This window comes from Dromiciops gliroides, chromosome 2 (genome assembly GCF_019393635.1).
Source record: "Dromiciops gliroides isolate mDroGli1 chromosome 2, mDroGli1.pri, whole genome shotgun sequence".
Classification (NCBI taxonomy): domain Eukaryota; kingdom Metazoa; phylum Chordata; class Mammalia; order Microbiotheria; family Microbiotheriidae; genus Dromiciops; species Dromiciops gliroides.
The window spans coordinates 427,898,794-427,916,818 of record NC_057862.1 but is presented as its reverse complement, the minus strand read 5'-3'; the positions used below and the strand labels follow the sequence as shown (position 1 = coordinate 427,916,818).

The 18,025-nt window shown below is 41.8% G+C and overlaps 1 protein-coding gene across 7 annotated transcripts in view; it reads left to right on the top strand.

Moving 5' to 3' along the window:
- The window catches only part of VAV2 (vav guanine nucleotide exchange factor 2), a 453,394-nt gene that overhangs the window by 369,190 nt on the left and 66,179 nt on the right, over positions 1-18,025 (top strand). The window lies entirely within an intron of this gene.

The following is an 18,025-nucleotide window of genomic DNA, read 5'->3' as shown; positions in this document are numbered from 1 at the left end:
ACTTGGGTCATGGACTATGTCTGAACTATACAGTGAGTAACCAGGACAAAGAAGATTTCCATAGGTTCATAATGTTAGAACAAGAATGGACTTTAGAGACCCTCTAATCCATTTCCTTCATTTTATAGATTTGGGGAGAGTGACTTGACCAAGGTCACACAGCTAGCTATGGTGGAAAGTCAGTACCTGAACACCAATACCTTGTTTCTCTGCATTGTGTGTTTTCTCCTAGATTATGTAGCTTCCTGGCTAAGCACTCAAGAGCTCAAAAATCTGCCCTCTTTCCTCACAGCTGTCCATTATGAATACCCAGGAAGCCTGAGAAAAGTTGAAATAGTTAGATCTGATGAATAAAGATCCTTTAATATTTGTAATCCAATCAGAAGCTAGGCTTCAGCTGTGGAATGATGCCAGGGGGAATTAAACCGGTGTCTAGACATAGAAATATCATTCAGCAGTCAATAAGTCCAGAAATACCATCTGCATTAATAACCGACCATTAGGTTAGATATTCCATTATGCATGATGCTCCTTTTATAATGTAAATATTTATGAGAAGAAGATAGCAAAACTAATTTACCCCAAACTGCAGAAGACAGGTTGACCTCTTTTATGGGACACTCCTTTACTTATTTCTCTCCCTTCCCTATGTTCCTCCCTTCTTAATACATAACTCCATATTGTGGTAGTTGTAGAAACCAGACCTTCTGCTCTTCCCTCTTTGCTGTGTTGGGTCAGGGATCAATAGGGTGAAGGACTCTATGGTAAGGGCAATTCCTGGGGTCTAGAATCCAGGCTGTCAGTCAGGATGGAGGTCAGGGAAATTGTAGCTCTCGGTGGTTAGGGAAAATCGAAAGCTTTCGAAAGCGGTAAGTCACAGTCAACAGGTCTCAGCAGCCAGGGCAAGCAGAAATTAAAACGTACTTTATGGTTTTCAAAGCACTTGCTCGTAGATATAGAATTATAGATGGAAGGAACCTCAGAGGTCATTTAGCCCAACTCCCTCATTTTACAAATGAAGAAATTGAGGCCCAAGGAGGTTTATTAACTTGCACAAGGTCAAAGGATCCTAGATCCAGAATTGGAAAGGTCCTAAGAGGTGGGTGAATTCAACTCACCACCCCCCACTCCTCCCTTGCCCCATATTTTGTAGATGAGAAGACTGAGTCATAGAGAGGTTAAGTGACTTGTCCAGGATCACACATCTAGTAGTGAATATGGCAGAATAGGAATCCAGGTCCTCCTGACTTCAAGGCCAATCTTATATCCACCACTGTTGGCTGCCTTTCTAAGGTCACACAGATAGCAAATATTAAAGGTAAGATTTGAACCCAGGTCCTCTAAACCCAGAGGCAGTGCTCATTCTTTCTCCCCAGACCCTACTCTTTCTACTATATATGCTGTATACATTGAATACTTAGGAAGACTTCAGAGACGAGGTGGGATGTGATCTGGGGCTTGAAGGATCATTACAAAGTGGTCACTCTGGTTTGACTTCTGGAGGAGTTTCACCATTCATGTAGAGAATGGTTTGGGGGTTTTTTGTTTGTTTGTTTTTGTTTTTTGGTGAGGCAATGAGGGTTAAGTGACTTGCCCAGGGTCACACAGCTAGTAAGTGTCAAGTGTCTGAGGCCAAATTTGAACTCAGGTCCTCCTGAATCCACTGTACCACCTAGCTGCCCCAGAGAATGTATTTTTAAGTGTTCCTCTCGATAGGTCAGTTAAGGCAGATGGAGGTGGTGGAAGTGGGTGTATGGGGAGTCTAGCATCATCTGGCTTGACCCCTTTTGTTTTGGATTTGTGGTGCATGCCTCTGTGACCATGTCTGGAACTGTCTTAAAAGGCAAACACCTCATTTTGGGACAAGCTGCACCCACCCGTCCCCCAATACATGCACAGACATACACTCCACATGTAATCATGCTTCTGAGGGGTGATTTTTCGACCTCATGAGGAATTCTCTACATCCTCCCCCCCACTTTCCCCCAGCCATTTTGCTCTCCACTGTGCTAAAGGAGAAGCTATGGGCTTTGTTGCTTTTTTTGTGTAAGAAAGAAAAGTTAGTGATTCTTTGAGGGGAGGGAGGGTGGAATCTGAGGGTCAAGCAGCTCAGCGTGTTTTCCCAGATTCCTCCCTTCATTTGTGCATCTCCTTCCTTCCCTCCCCCATGCCCTTAGGTAGTCATCCCCAAATACTACTTATCCTGGTTTGTGGGCCTGGGAGCTGGGGTAGCAGGCCTGGCATGTGGAGCATGGGGGAAGTCAATTTTAGGTCAGTCCTCTGACCCACTTTTCATACCAGATCCACAAATAAGTTCTCCATTTGCTTGGAAACCAGCCAGCTTCACAGCTGAATTAATCAGCTCTACAGCTGTGCCCTAGACATGCGTGATTGACAGCTACAAATCCTCACCCAGGTGGCAGAGGCTCGGCTCTCAGGGTAGGGAGACGTTTCTTGGAACCTTCATTAGCCTGGCTCTGCAGTTCTGCTCCACAGAGATGAGGGTGTGGGGAGGGGTGGTGGTGGGTGGAAGTGCCGGGCACCTCACTTCTTCCTGCATTTCATTATGACGTCTGCAGTGTAATGGGTCTGGCTCCTCGCCTCTGCTAACTGATGACCTTTGTGAGTGAGCCTCTAATTTCCCAGTGCACAGAGATCTCCATGCCACTTAACCTGCTGTCTGTCTGCTTTATCAGACTCTCTTAGTCCTGGCTGCCAGATACTGCTTATCACTGTCCTGATGGATAGATGGGGGGTGGGGGGAGTGGGGGAGTGGGAGGGCCTTCTGCTTTGACTGACTGGGGACCTGGCTTACTGAAATGGCTAAAAGTGTATTTGGGGGGGCTCCTCAGAAGTATGCAGTGGCTTCCCATTTTATTTAGGAAAAAATGAAAAATTCCTTAGTGTGGCACTTGAGGCTCCTCTCCCCCCCAAATCTATCTTTCATTTATCTCCAGTCTACCTTCCTTCAAGGGAAGGAAAAGAGACTTTCTTAAGCATTTCTTAAGTGCCTGCCAGGTGTGCCAGGTACTGTGCTAAGTACTTTATAAATATTGTCTCATTTTTATCCTCATAACAAGCCTGGGAGGTGGGTGCTATTATTACCCCCATTTTACAGTTGAGGGAAATGAGGCAGACCAAGGTTAAGTGACTTGCCTAAGGTCACACAGATAATAACCATCTGAGGCTAGATTTGAACTCAGATCTTCCTGACTCCAGGGCCCAGTGCCTATCCACTGCAATATCTAGCTGCCTTCAAAGCTTAGGTCAGGTGTTACCTTCAAGGCAAAAGCTGATTCCTGATTGTCATCTCTCCCCTAGGGTCTTAGTATCTCTCTTCAAATTATCTAGTTTTTACTTATTTTTGTATGTATTCTATCCTTTCAGTTAAATGTAATCCCCACAGGGGCAGCTAGGTGGCGCAGTGGATAGAGCACTGGCCCTGGAGTCAGGAGTACCTGAGTTCAAATCCAGCCCCAGACACCTAACACGTACTAGCTGTGTGACCCTGGGCAAGTCACTTAACCCCAATTGCCTCACCAAAAAAAAAAATGTAATCCCCTTGAGGACAGGAATTGCCTTCCTTCTTTGTAACCCTAGCACCCATCTCTGTGCTTTACACAGAGTAGGCAGTTGATTTAAGCTTGTTAAATTGAATTAATAGATTAAGCCAAGTTCTTATTTTCTGGCCTTCCCAACATACCAGGTATGTATTTATAAGCTCCATTTTACAGGTGAGGAAGGTCCAGAAGTTAAGTAGTGAGGACACAAATCTCTTGATTCCCATTTGGGTACTCTTTCCTTTTTGTGTTTATATCCTTTGTGTTAATACCACATCCCGAATGCAGTTAGTACTTAACACACATTTATTGAAATGAATTGTTCACAGAACCCCAGTCTTTAAAGGGATGTCATTGGTCACTGAGTCTAACAAGTACCTCCTCAGGATAGTCATCTAGCATTTGATTAAAAGCCTGCAGGGAAGGAAAGCCCATTGCCTCTGGGAGAAGCCCATCTAACTTAAGGGAGATTCTGATGATGCTGCTTTTCATTCCATTGAACCACTTTGCCCTTTTCTTCTAGTTCCCCAATTTGGGGCCAAGGAAAAGTCCAATCCTTCTACATGGAAGTGCTTCTAATACCTGAAGACAGCTTTAATGTCCACCTGATGTAGGAGGCAAAAAGGGGTTAATAGAAAACCCTAAGACCCAAGCTCTAACTCAGATATTAGCTCCAAAAGGGTTTCAGACCCCAGTTAATGGAAAACTTACAAGTCAGGATGCTAGGTTATTGTACCCACAGTGATCAGTACTCATAACAGGACGCTAAAGGGTCAGGTCATATAACAATAAGACACAAGACAGGGTATAGAAATTCTAATGAAAAATGTGAAACTAACCATGGGAAACAGAGACATGCACAGAAAAGGCCAAATTTGTCCACAGATTCACCTTATGATGTGTAAACCCCCAAAACACACTTCTACTGAAAAAGGTACCTGCCTCAGGGGTTGGCTTAGGACCCCAGGAAGTCCAAATTAGGATAAGCCTTCCCTGTACCTCCCAAAGGTAGAGATTATTATAATGAGACTGATAATCAATTTATCCATACTATAAATATAACTCTCTTTTCTTTCCCTATTTGAGAGATACCTTTCCACTATTTTGGTTCTCTCCCTGTGGTCACTCACAGTATTGCAATAAAACTTGGGAAACTGAGTCACTGAGTCTTATAAATCTTTTGGGATGACTCATGATCAATTTGACCCCAAATTCAGCCCACATCACACCCACTTCCTCAAGTCTTCTTTTCTCCATGCCAAATAGCTCCAGTTCCTTCAATTGATCTTCATATGGATGTGAACTGGAGGCCCTTCAACATCCTGGTTGCCCCCCTTTTGATACTCATGAATATTCTCCAACTTCTCAAAAGGAGATTTTTTTGGGAGGAGGCAATTGGGGTTAAGTGACTTGCCCAGGGTCACACAGCTAGTAACTGTCAAATGTGTCTGAGGTTGGATCTGAACTCAGGTCCTCCTGAATCCAGGGCCAGTGCTCTATCCACTTTGCCACCTAACTGCTCCTGCCTTTCATTTCTGACTACAGAGGGGGTTGGTGATTGAAGGTATACTTACTATAAGAGAACCAGGTAGGTATTCTCCAGTAAATTCTGGAGAGCCTTTGGATTCTGACAGTACCAGAGTAGGTTTGATCCCTTGATCTAAGGTTGTCCTACATCTAGTGCCAGGATGAGGGTGGGAAGGAGATGGGTAGTATAAGGTAAAAGTAGATTGAAAAGGTAGTGAGAGGCAATTTATGGAGAGCTCTGAATGCCAGAGGATTTTCTATTTTATCCTGGCATTGTGTAAATAGAGGGGTGACTTGGTCAAATATGCATTTTAGGAAGATCATTTTGTTAGCTTTGGGGAGGATGACTGGAGTGGGGAGAGACCAACCAACAGATTATTACAACAATCTAGGCATAAAGAGATGAGGGTCTGCAATAAGGTGGCAGCACTGTCAGAGAAGAGAAAAGAATATATTCAGAGATGGGTTTTTTCCATATAAACATTTTATTATTTTCCAGTTACATTTAGAGATAGCTTTCTTTGTTTTTTTTTCTTTATTTGGGGGGGGGGGGGGTTCAAATATTTTTTTTTGTGGGCCAATGAGAGTTAAGTGGCTTGCCCAGCATCACACAGCTAGTGTCAAGTGTCAGAGGCCAGATTTGAACTCAGGTCCTCCTGAATACAGGGCTGGCGCTTTACCCACTGTGCCACCTAGCTGCCCCTAGAGATAGTTTTCAACATTTGTTTTTATCAGATTTCTAGTTTCAAATTTTTCTCCCTCCCTCCCCTTCCTCCCCCCTCCCCAAGACAGCAAGTAATCTGATATAAGTTATATATGTACAATCACATTAAAAATATTTCTGTATTAGTCATGTTTGAAAGAAGAATCAGAGCAAAATGGAAAAACCTCAAAAAAGAAAAACAACAAAAACCAATAGAAATAGCATGGTTCGATTTGCATCTAGATTCCACGGGTGTTTTTTTTTTCTTTTTTGGATTTGGGGAGCATTTTCCATCATGAGTCCTTTGGAACTATCTTGGACCATGGTATTGCTGAGAAGAGTCAAGTCTATCACAGTTGATCAACACATAATGTTGATGATTCTGTGTAAAATGTTTTCCTGGTTCTGCTCATCTCACTCATTATCAGTTCATGCAGGTCCTTCCAGGTTCAGAGATGTTTTGAAGGTAAAATCAACAAACCCTGGCAATAGATTTAATATGAGGAGTAAGAGAGAGTGAAGAGTTGCAGATAACACCTAGGTTGTGAGCCTGAGTGACTAAGAGGATGTTGACACTCTCAAAGGGGACTGGTAAAAGGGAAATTTAAAAGTTAGGTTTTTGGGAGAAAGATAATGAATTCTATTTTCAGACATGTTGAGTTTAAGATGTCCAAGAGGCAATTTTGAAATTGAGTGAGTCTGGAGGGCAGCTGAGAGGTTTGGGCTAGATAAGTAGATTTGAGAATCCTTAACATAGAGACAATAATTGAATCTGTGGAAGCTGATATGATCACCAAGTGAAGTAATATGAAGGGAGAAGAGGACCCAGAGCACAGTCCTGTAGGATACCTACAGTTAGTTGTAATAGCCCCATGAAGGAGGCAATGCAAGATTGTAATTTTTTACACACCTGTGATTTAATCCATATAGAAATTCAGTCTACCAGTTCAGATCCGTAACTGTTTGGTAACTTAGTCTTAAAAGAAAGTTGAGTGTTTAAGAGGCATGACTAAGTATCATTGTATCAAAGATTCTGAGCTCTAAGGGACCTTAGAGGTCATCAAGTCTAACTCCTTCATTTTACAAATAAGGAAAGTGAGGCATGGAGAGGTTAAGTAATTTGCAGGGTTACACAGTTGGTAAATGTCAAAGGCAGGATTTGAACTCAGGTCTTCCTGCCTCCACACCCAGCACTCTACCATTGGTGTCAAAGTCAAATACAAATAGGGGCCACTAATCTGTACACAAAGATTTCTGCTCTTCATATGTTGACTTAGTTTTAATGAATTTTTATTTACTTTGCTAAATATTTCCCAGTTGCATTTTAATCTGGTTTGAGCAATACTTGTCGCCAAGAGACCACATGTATGACACTTCTGTGTTATATCACCAAGGTCTTCGTGACTTTGAGTTCAGACCTCTATCTACTACACATGAGTGGTTCTCAATGCAAGGTTCATTATCCCTATTCCAGCTCTGAGAGGCTATCATACTTCATCTTCAGTGGACTTAGCCTCTGGTCCATTTGAGCTGAAGCAACATGGTGAACTCTGAAATCCTAGATGTTCGACCCTGGAATGTAAGGGGATTCTAAGATAAGTTATCCTGAGAGACAACTGTGTGAACAATCTTTTTCTTCCTGGTTTCAGCAATGAACTGTGCTCAATGAGTCTATTACTAATTATGATATACAAGCATAGGCTACATAGCTCCCAGCTTAGAATTCCTGCTTCTAAACAACACTGGTCCAAAGCTGACTTGATTCCCTCCTCCTGTTTTTCTGGTGTCCTCCTCCTTATCTTCTTCCCATTCTGACTCCTCTAGTTCTACTGGTTTAACAGGGACAAGGACTGTGACTATCCCAATCCTCTTCCCATAAATCCTTAAGCAAATTAAACAGTCATAGAATCAAAGATTTAGACCTGTAAGAGACTTTAGAGAGCTCAGGTAACCACCTACTCTCGGTATGATTCACAAGCAGAATTTTTTGGGAGGGAGTGAAGAGGAGTGGGGGGAATGGGGATGAGGAGACTAGACCTACAGCCTGATGTCATTTAGTTCTTTTGGTTTCCCTATAGTGTAGGTACACATAATTTTGTTTAGGTTTAAGATTTATAGTATGGCCTGGGCATGGGTTGCCTTTTTTTCTTCTTATTCTTTTTAGGTAATTGGGGTGACGTTAATTGCTTAGGATCACATAGCTAGTAAGTGTCTGAAGCCACATTTGAACTCAGGTCCTTCTGACTCCAGGGCTGGTACTCTCTATTCACTGTGCTATCTAATTAAGTCTTTTTGGTGCTGCTCAGTACTGGTACCTCTAACTTGTTTTCTTCTTTCTTTCTTTCTTTCTTTCTTTCTTTCTTTCTTTCTTTCTTTCTTTCTTTTTTTTGCGGGACAATGAAGGTTAAGTGACTTGCCCAAGGTCACACAGTCAGCTATCAAGTGTCTGTGGTGGATTTGAATTCAGGTACTCCTGAATCCAGGGCCAGTGCTTTATCTACTGCGCCACCTAGCTGCCCCTTCACTGTGCTATCTTAGCTGCCCTTTGGTTTGCAATTTTAATGCTAGCTATACAAATCCTATTTCCCCCCCCAAATCAGCAAACATTGAGTGCCTATTTATTATGTGCAAGTCTCTGTTTTAGGTGACAGAAATACAAAAATGAGAAATCCACACTCTCCTTGACCTCAAAGAGCTTATGTTCTTCTAGAGAGCAGATAGACAGAGCCTTATAGTAAAACTTGAAGACAGTGAATTTCTTTATCTGCTTGGTTTCCTTACCTATTCATGAGGATGATGTTAGCCCCTGCCTCACTGGGTTGTTGTGAAGCGCCAGTGAAATAATATACGTGAAGAATTTTGCAAACCATTAAGTGATCTAGAAATGTTAGCTGTTATTAGTATTGTTGGTGGTATTATTAACACCACTAAGATCATTCATTCCATTTACTTGGGTGTGGGAGCTCATAAGGAAGGGCCAGGCAGTGGCTTGGAGGTTTTTGTTGTCCCCTTATAAAACAAAGGGAGTACAAAGGAACTCAGTTTCTCATAATTACCTGCAGAATTTTTAGCTGCCCAATGGGGAGAGAGACGGGAGAGTAAGTTGAACCCTTTGCGCATTATTTAAGTGAAGATTTGCAGAGTGCTTTCATGCGTAAAACTTGTCAGAGTAAGATTAAAGGACCATTTTTACCTTCTGTGGCTTTTATGAGTTTTTGGAGATAAGGATCCTGAGACAGGTGAATAGTGACTTCACATTTTGGAATTTGAAACTAGGTGATAAGAGGCAATTAGCAGGTGATTAACATTGATTTGAAGAATGGGCTAGTGAGGCTAATGCTTGGAGAAGTAGCTTTTATCTTTAAAGCTCTGTGTTTTGGTCCTGTTTGGGGACCTAATCCAGAAAGGAGACCTGGTCTCTCTCCATTCTCATTTTATTAAAGATCAGAGGACAAGTTTGAATTTCAACTAGACATGCCTCAGGGTAGGACTTAGATACCAACTTCTAATGGATGGCCCCAGGGTGCTTTCTTTGGGAGGGAAGCTCAAACAGGGCTCTGGGCCCCCTGTTGTCTTTACACTTAGCAGGTGGGAGTTAAAAACTTGCATAGATGTCTTTGGAAAGTAGAGCATCTGTAGACTAGCCTGACAAATTTTATTCCATGTACAAAAGATGAAAATAAATAATAGTGTTGAAGGGCCTCCTCACTTCTGTCTCTTCTTTACATTTTCAGCTAGTTCTTAGGATTGAAGACTAGAAAGAGACCTTAGAAATCATCCAAGACAGGATTCATATTGTAGTAGATCGGGCACAGGGATTGAAGTCAGGAGGACCTCTGAGTTCAAATCCTGTCTCAGATGCTGCCTGTGTGACCTTGGACAAATCATTTATCCATTCTGTAATTCAGTTTCCTTCCCTGTACTTGAAGTGGGTTGGACTCCGTGGTCTCTAAGGTCCCTTACAGTTCTATGGTTATGATCTTATGAACAGTATGATCACTTGATTTTACAGATTAAAACCTTTAGGCCCAGAGAGATTAGGTAATTTGCCTAAATTTGCACTGGTTTTAAGTACAAGAACCAACACTTGAACCCAGGTTCACTAACTTGGAATGCAGTGCTCTTTCCATCTTATTCTGTTTGTCTCTCTGTAGATCATTTCCTAATCTAGTTCAATCACCTCACATATCCAGTCTGTTGCCAAGTCTTGTTTCTACCTTCATAACATCTCCCATATATACACACACACATCTACATATATATATGTGTATATATATATATATATATATACACACACACACACACACACACACATACATACATACACATAAATCTCTTCTTCTCCACTCACACAGCTGCTACCCTGGGACAGGCCCTCATCTCTTGTCAGGACAGTTGCTTTAGCCCTATTGCATCTCAAGTCTCTCTTTGCTCCAGTGCATTTTCCTAGAGTGGAGATCCAACTATGTTACTACCACCACCATCTCCACTGCTACCCAGCTAACTCCAATGGCTCCCTGTTATCTCCAAGATCAAATGTACAATCTATGTTTTTCTTTTAAAACATTCATAATTTGATTTCTTCCTACCTTTCCAGTCTTCTTCACACTTTACTCCACTCCCCATACCCTACGATCTAGTGGTTCTAGTCTTCTTGAGTTGGTTCTTCATGTGAGACATTCCATTCATTGACTCCATGCCTTTTCATTGGCTGTTCCCCTCCCCCAACCCCCCATGCTCTTCCTCATCACGTCTGCCTCTTGGCTTCCTCAAGACTCAGCTCAAATCCCTTCTGCAGTGTCCTTTCTTGTCTGCCCCTCCACCTCCTTTCTAGTACCTTTCCTCTGAGATTTTTGTTGTTGAGTCATTTCAATTGGGTCTACTTGTGTAACACCATTTGGGATTTTCTTGGGAGAGATACTGGAGTGGTTTACCATTTCCTTCTCCAGCTCATTTTACAGATGAGGAAATGAGGTTACTCTGAGATTACTTTTCATTTATTCCATATATATCTTGTATGTGCAACTTTTTGTATGTTCTCTCCCCTATTAGAATATAAGCTTGGCTGTGGGAAAATTGGAACCATTGTTGGTGGAGCTATGAACTGATCCAACCATTCTGGAGAGCAATTTGGAATTATGCCCAAAGGGCGATAAAGCTGTGCATACCCTTTGACCCAGCAATACCACTTTTGGGTCTTTTTCCCAAAGAGATCATGGAAGGGGGAAAGGGACCCACATGTACAAAAATATTTATAGCTGCTCTTTACGTGGTGGCAAAGAATTGGAAGTTGAGGGGGTGCCCATCAATTGGGGAATGGCTGGACAAGTTGTGGTATATGAATACAATGGAATACTATTGTGCTATAAGAAACGATGAGCAGGAGGAGTTCAGAGAAACCTGGAGAGTCTTGCATGGGCTGATGATGAGTGAGATGAGCAGAACTAGAAGAACATTGTACACAGTAACATCAACATTGAGTGTTGATCTACTGTGATAGACTATATTCTTCTCACCAATGCAATGGCACAGAAGAGTTCCAGGGAACTCGTGATGGAAGAGGATCTCCAAATCCAGGAAAAAAAAAAAACTGCGGAGTATAGATGCTAAATGAACCATACTATTTCTTTTGTTTTTGATGCTATTGTTTTTTTTCTATTTTGAGGTTTTCCATCATTGCTCTGATTTTTTTTCTCTTATAACATGACTAATGCAGAAATAGGATTAATGTTATTATGTGTGTGTGTGTATATATATATATATATATATATATATATCAGATTACCTGCTATCTAGGGGAGGGGGGAGGGAGGGAGAAAAATATGAAATTGTAAAGCTTGTATAAACAAAGGTTGAGAACTATCCTTACATGTAATGGGAAAAAAATAAAATACTTTATTAATTAAAAAAAAAAGAATATAAGCTTAGGACAGCTAGGTGGAATAGTAAGATAGAGTGCCAGCCCTGGAGTCAGGAGGACATGAGTTCAAATTTAGCCTCAGATACTTACTAGCTGTGTGACCCTGGGCAAATCACTTAATCCCAATTGCTCCAGCCCCCCCCCCCCAAAGGAATATGCACTCCTTGAAGATAAAGACTGTTTTTCATGCTTTGATATCCTTACTGCTTAGCACAGTGCCTTGTACATAGTAGGTACTTAATAAATGCTTGTTAATTAACTGATCTCTAGTTCTAACCTCTCTCCAAAGACCAATCTTGTATTTTCAGCTGCCTATTGGACATGATCACTGAACATCACTTTTCCCTCCCATCACTTTTCCCTCGTCATTAATGTGCCTCAACATCCTGAATGTTCTGCTTCTGCAATGCTCTGCCTCTTCTATTCCCAATGCTACTGGCTAAAATCAATAGCATCTCATTGAACTGTTGAAATAGCCTCCTAACTGGCCTTCTTGCCTCCGATCTTCCTGTCCTTTAAATCATCCTTCTAATACCCTATCAGAATAATCTCAGAGCATAGCTCTGATCTTATCACTCCTGTGGTCACAATCTTTCTTTCAATGGACTCTTAAGAATCTGGCCCTAACCTGCCTTCCTAGACTTACAGGATCTTGGGTTTAGAGATAGAAAGAACTTTATAAGATATCTAGTCAGGCAGCTAGGTGGCACGATGGATAAAGCACCGGCCCTGGAATCAGTAGGACCTGAGTTCAAATTCGGCTTCAGACACTTGACACTTACTAGCTGTATGACCCTGGGCAAGTCACTTAACCCTCATTGCCCTGCAAAAATCAATCAATCAATTTTTAAAAAATAAAATAAATTATCTAGTCCCCAGACCCAGAGATCTGAAGCTGCTTGTCCAATACCCAACATATAGCCAGAAAGGAACAGAATTGGGATTTAAATAGAGATCCTCTGACTCCAAGTCCTGAGCCCTTTCCACTGTGCCATGAGGCTTCCAACTTCCTCATTTTACAGATAAGGAAACAGAGTCCTCAAGATGTGAGGGGACTTGCCAAGGTCACACAAGTGCTAAGTAGCAGAAACAAGATTTGAACTTGTGGCCTCTGTCTCCAAATCCAACTCTTTCTGCTGTCTTCACCCCTCCCCCTTTTTCTAGTTCAAGGGCTTCTCTCATTTTTGGTCTGATTTGGAAAAATTCTATTTCCCCTATAAATGGTGTGTGTGTGTGTGTGTGTGTGTGTGTGTGTGTGTGTGTTTGTGTGTACACACACGTGCGTGTTAGAGGAGATCAGGTTATGCTGTCACTTTCCAAATGGTGAGAGATTTATAGATGGTTTCTAAGCAGAGAAGTCAGTCTACGTCAGAACACCACTAATCCTGCTTGTTCAGATACACATTTAGATACACAAAGGGTCAGATCACATTCCTCTCAGTTACCCCATCCTGAGAGTGCCTGCTGCTTCCTAACTAGCTGATAAAGTGGGCTAGTCCCCTCCCCAGACACCGACCGTCTTATCCCAGGGTCCCCACTCCATTTACTACAAGCTTTCACAACTGCAAGCAGAGAGGCCTGATGGGAGGTGAGTTAGACTTTGGCTGTGCCGTGGGTTTTTCTTCAGCTTGAATGAAATATAAAATGACCTCCCCCACAGTCTACAGCACTTTGGAGTTTCCCATGCAACCCAGCTAAGACGTTTTTATTACCCTGTGTGAGTGACTTCCCTTGGTGGTGACAATTATTGAGATCCTCTGCAGTGATATTTCTTCAAACTCTCATTTAGAACACATTTGCAAGCCAACTCTGGGAGCCACTGTCGTTGTGCAGGGAATGCTAAGGACAAGAAGTCAGAGGGCACTTGAGTGACTAACATAATTGGATGATTTTTCCACCGTATGATACTCCCAGAAACATCAAACAGCAGCTTTGAATGGCTTCCAGAAAGTCGAAATCCCTTGGTTAGAGCTCACCCCTCACCCTCCTCCTCCCCAAATTCTGGATTCCCTCAGTTACGGCCCATCCCAGACTCTCCCTGGAAAGCCATGTGTCTGGTTTCTATCTAGCAAAGCCAGGACAGGGATTAACTGGGTTTTGCAAGTGCCTTGTCAGCAAAGTGATTTGTCCAGGACCAGGGGTTCAAGCAGTTTGCTACAGAGTAGCATTTGGAATGAGGGGATACCATCAGATGGACCCTAAGGAAGAGAAAAAGGAAAGCTACAAGCCTTTATTAAGTGACCACAATGTATAAGGCACTCTGCTAAGTGCTTTACAAATATCTCATTAGATCCTCATAACAACCCTGGAAGGTAGGTCTTAATATCATCCCCATTTACAGTTGAGGAAACTGAGGCAGAGAGAAGTTAAATAACATGCTCCAGATCATACAGCTGGTAGGTGTCTTAGATATGAACTTGGGTTTTCCTGATATCCTCAGCACTTAATGGGACAACTTCATAGCAAAGCTCCAGTCTAGAAGACCAAACCTGAATTCATTAGAGTTGTGTTTCCCAGCTTAATGCATTTTTAGTACTCATCTCATATAGTTAATGCTCAAGTACTCTAATTGCTCTAGGATCTATAAACTTGGGATCCTCCTCCAGCAATGCAGATCACCCATCCTTGCCTGCCTATGAATCTTGTCTATGTCCTCCCTTAAGTTTGTTACAAGGGATCAGCTGGCCTGGGGACACTATTTATTCCCTTTCTTCTTCCATCTCAATGATACCAGTGAAGCACCTGGGATAGCCATTGGTTATCCCTTATGTTCTCTCACCTCATGACCCACCCAGTCTCTCTATGTCCATAACTTATTTGAGACCATTAGAGACTTGTGGACCCCTCAGTACTGAGACCATTAGCAGTCATACCATCTTAGAATGGGAGAGGATCTTAGAAGTCGGCCACCAACTACCTTCTGAAAGTAAAAAGTGACAGCTTTTGTTTTTTCATTACCTTACCTTCCCAGTGTAACCCCTCTCCCTTCTGTCTAGAGAATAAAGATTAACCATGAAGAAAGGGGGGAGCAGTTCAACAAAAATAACCAACATAACAACCAAATCTGACTTCATATAGACTGTTCCAACCCCAATATTTTACAGTTTTGGAAACTCAGAAGGGTAAAGTTACTGAGTCATCCAGTAATAACAGTATGGCCATACTGTTACAGAGTTAAGCACTTAAATGTTTACTGAATTGCATTCATTGAGTCAGAAAGAATTTATTAAATTTCTGCGATATGCCAAGCATGGTGATGGGAGGAACATATCAATTGAGATAGTCCCGGGTCTTAAGGAGCTTCCCTCCTTCAAGGGCATAAATTCTTTTTTTTTTTTTTTTTTAGTGAGGCAATTGGGGTTAAGTGACTTGCCGAGGGTCACACAGCTAGTAAGTGTTAAGTGTCTGAGGCCGGATTTGAACTCAGGTACTCCTGACTCCAGGGCCGGTGCTCTATCCACTGTGCTACCTAGCTGCCCCTAGGGCATACGTTCTTAACCTTGTTTGTGTCCCGACCCTATTGGCAGTCTGGTGATGCCTATGGACCCCTTCTTAGAGTAATGTTATATTGATTATATTGAAGTACAGTTATCAAAATATTTAAACAAGTTCATGGACCCCAGATGATAAACTTCTGCTGGAGGGTGGTGATACAGCAGAGAATGGAATAGAAAAGCATTTAAGTGCTTATGATGTGCAAAGTACTGTGTTAAGTTATAGGGTTACAAAGAGAAAACGAAGAGGTTTTCTGCTTTTGTTCTAATTGAAGGATATGACCAGGAAAGAAGGTTTCATGTTCATGGCAGATAGGAAGGCCAGACAGGGAAAAAAGCAGTACAGACAGCAAGGCCCAGAGGATTTTGTCGACTAATGGCAAGGCAGATGGCCCACCTACCAAGGGGACATATCAAAAATGGAGCTCTGTGATATCTCTGGCAGGGGCAAGGATCCAAGGGTCATGATCCAGCTGACAGCAGATATCCTGCCTATAGCTGCAGCCTAAGATATAGTATTGTTGTTGTTGTTCAGTTGTTTTCAGTCATGTCTGACTCTGTGACTCCATTTGAGGTTTTCTTTTTCTTTTTCTTTTTTTTTTTTTTTGGCAGGGCAATGGGGGTTAAGTGACTTGTCCAGGGTCACACAGCTAGTGTCAAGTGTCTGAGGCTGGATTTGAACTCAGGTACTCCTGAATCCAGGGCCAGTGCTTTATCCACTGTGCCACCTAGCCACCCCCTGAGGCTTTCTTGACAAAGACACTGCAGTGTTTTACCATTTTCTTCTCCAACTCATTTTACAGATAAGGAAACTGAGGCAAATAGGGTTAAGTGACTGACCCAGGGTAACACAGTAAGTGCCTGCTAATATAGTCCTGGTCATTGGGACTCTTAGGACAATACTATGTAATGAGCTTTAAATGAAAAACGGCTTCTTATGGTCCCTATGAACCCCCCATCTTGCTAACGTCAGTTTGTTGTGGACAGCTCAGAGAATTATATCAAAACAGGTTTGCTACATCCATAGTAGCCTTTGCTGTGAAAATGTAGTGGAGGTACTAGTGTTGTTTTGCATTATCAGCATCTAAGACTATACCTTGCAAATAGCAGGTGCTTAATGAATGCTTGTTAAATTGAATTGAGTTCTTGATCCTAAAGAAGGAACTTGCACACTCCTTGCAGGTTACTGTTGATATTGTGGGAATTCTGCATCCTGCTGGGTATTTTAATTTAGGTCATTCAAACTGTTTTTTTTAATATATTTTAAAATATATTTCATTGATGACTTGTCTTTCTGTCCCAGTCATGTCCCACAACCCCTCTTCAGACTGAAACCTCCTTTGTGACAAAGAAAAGGAATTAAGCAGAAAATCTGATACTGAAACCTTGATTGATAGTGCATCTGATCTTATGCCCTGATAGCCTTATATTTCTCTGCTATGAGGGATGGAGAATGGCTTTTTAATCTCTTTTCTAGCATTCTCATTGGTTTTCCCATCACTTAGAGTTCAACTTCCCTTTAGTAATCATTTCATTTCCTTTGTTGAAATCATTGTGTATATTCTCTTGGTTCTGCTCATTTTGATCTGTATTCCCATATTTCTCTGAATTCCTCATATTTATGGTTTCTTGTTGTATGATCATATTTCATTATATCAATCAGCAAGCATTTAGCTGCCAGGCACTGTAATAAATTCTGGGGATATAAAGAAAAAAAAGCAAAATCACTCCTTGCTCTTAAGGAGTTCGCATTATAACCAGAGAGAAAGTGTGTATGTTTAATAGGATCATACAAGACACATAAATAGTAGCTGGAAGGTAATCTGAAATGGTCATGTGGGAAAGTAGTAATGGTTTCCTGGAGAAGGTGGGATTTGCATTGAATATTGAAGAAATCCGTGATTATCAGATCACAGATTTAGAGCTAGAAGGAATCATAGACATCACCTATTCCAACCACCTCATTTTTCCCACTAGGAAACTGGGGCACAGAGCAGTTAAGTGACTTTCCCATGATCACATAATTAGTAAATATCAGAGGCAGGATTTAATCCAGATCTTCCTGGCTCCATTTCTTGCTTTCCACTCAGTATACTATGCTGCTTCTCAGGAATTCTGAGTGGTGGAGATGAGCAGGAAAGTATTCTAGACATAATGGACAACCAGTACAAAGTCACAAAGATGGAGGATGGAGCACTGTGTTCAAGAAACAGCAAATAGGAGACAACTAGGTGGCACAGTGGATAGAGCACAGGCCCCGGAGTCAGAGGAATTGGAGTTCAAATCTGGCCTCAGACACTTACTGGCTGTGTGACCCTGGACAAGTCACTTAACTCTGATTTGCAAAGGGAGGAAGGAAGGAAGGAGGGAGGGAGGAAGGAGGGAAGGAAGGAAGGAGGGGAGGATGGAAGGATGGACAACTAAGCAAGGACAATAGGGATGTAATAGAGTGCTTCAAGGGAATTGATGATGTATAGGAAGATTGGTAGGTAGGAAGGGGCCAGGTGCTGAAAAGTTTTACATGTTTAAACAAAGAAATTTATATTTAATCCTAGAGGCTAATAGAGAGCAACTGGAGCTTATTGAGTGAGGTTGAGGTGACTTGGTCAGTCCTATACTTTAGGAAAATCATACTTTGGCAATTACTTTGGCAATTTTGTGGAGGATGAATTGGATTGGGGAAAGACTTAAAGCATGGAGACCAATTAGAAGTTTATTGCAATGTTACAGTGAAGAGGTGCTGAGGGCCTAAACTAGGGAAGGGCTGTTTGTGTTTTGTTTGTTTCATTTATTTGTTGTTGTGTTTTTTTTTAAATAATAA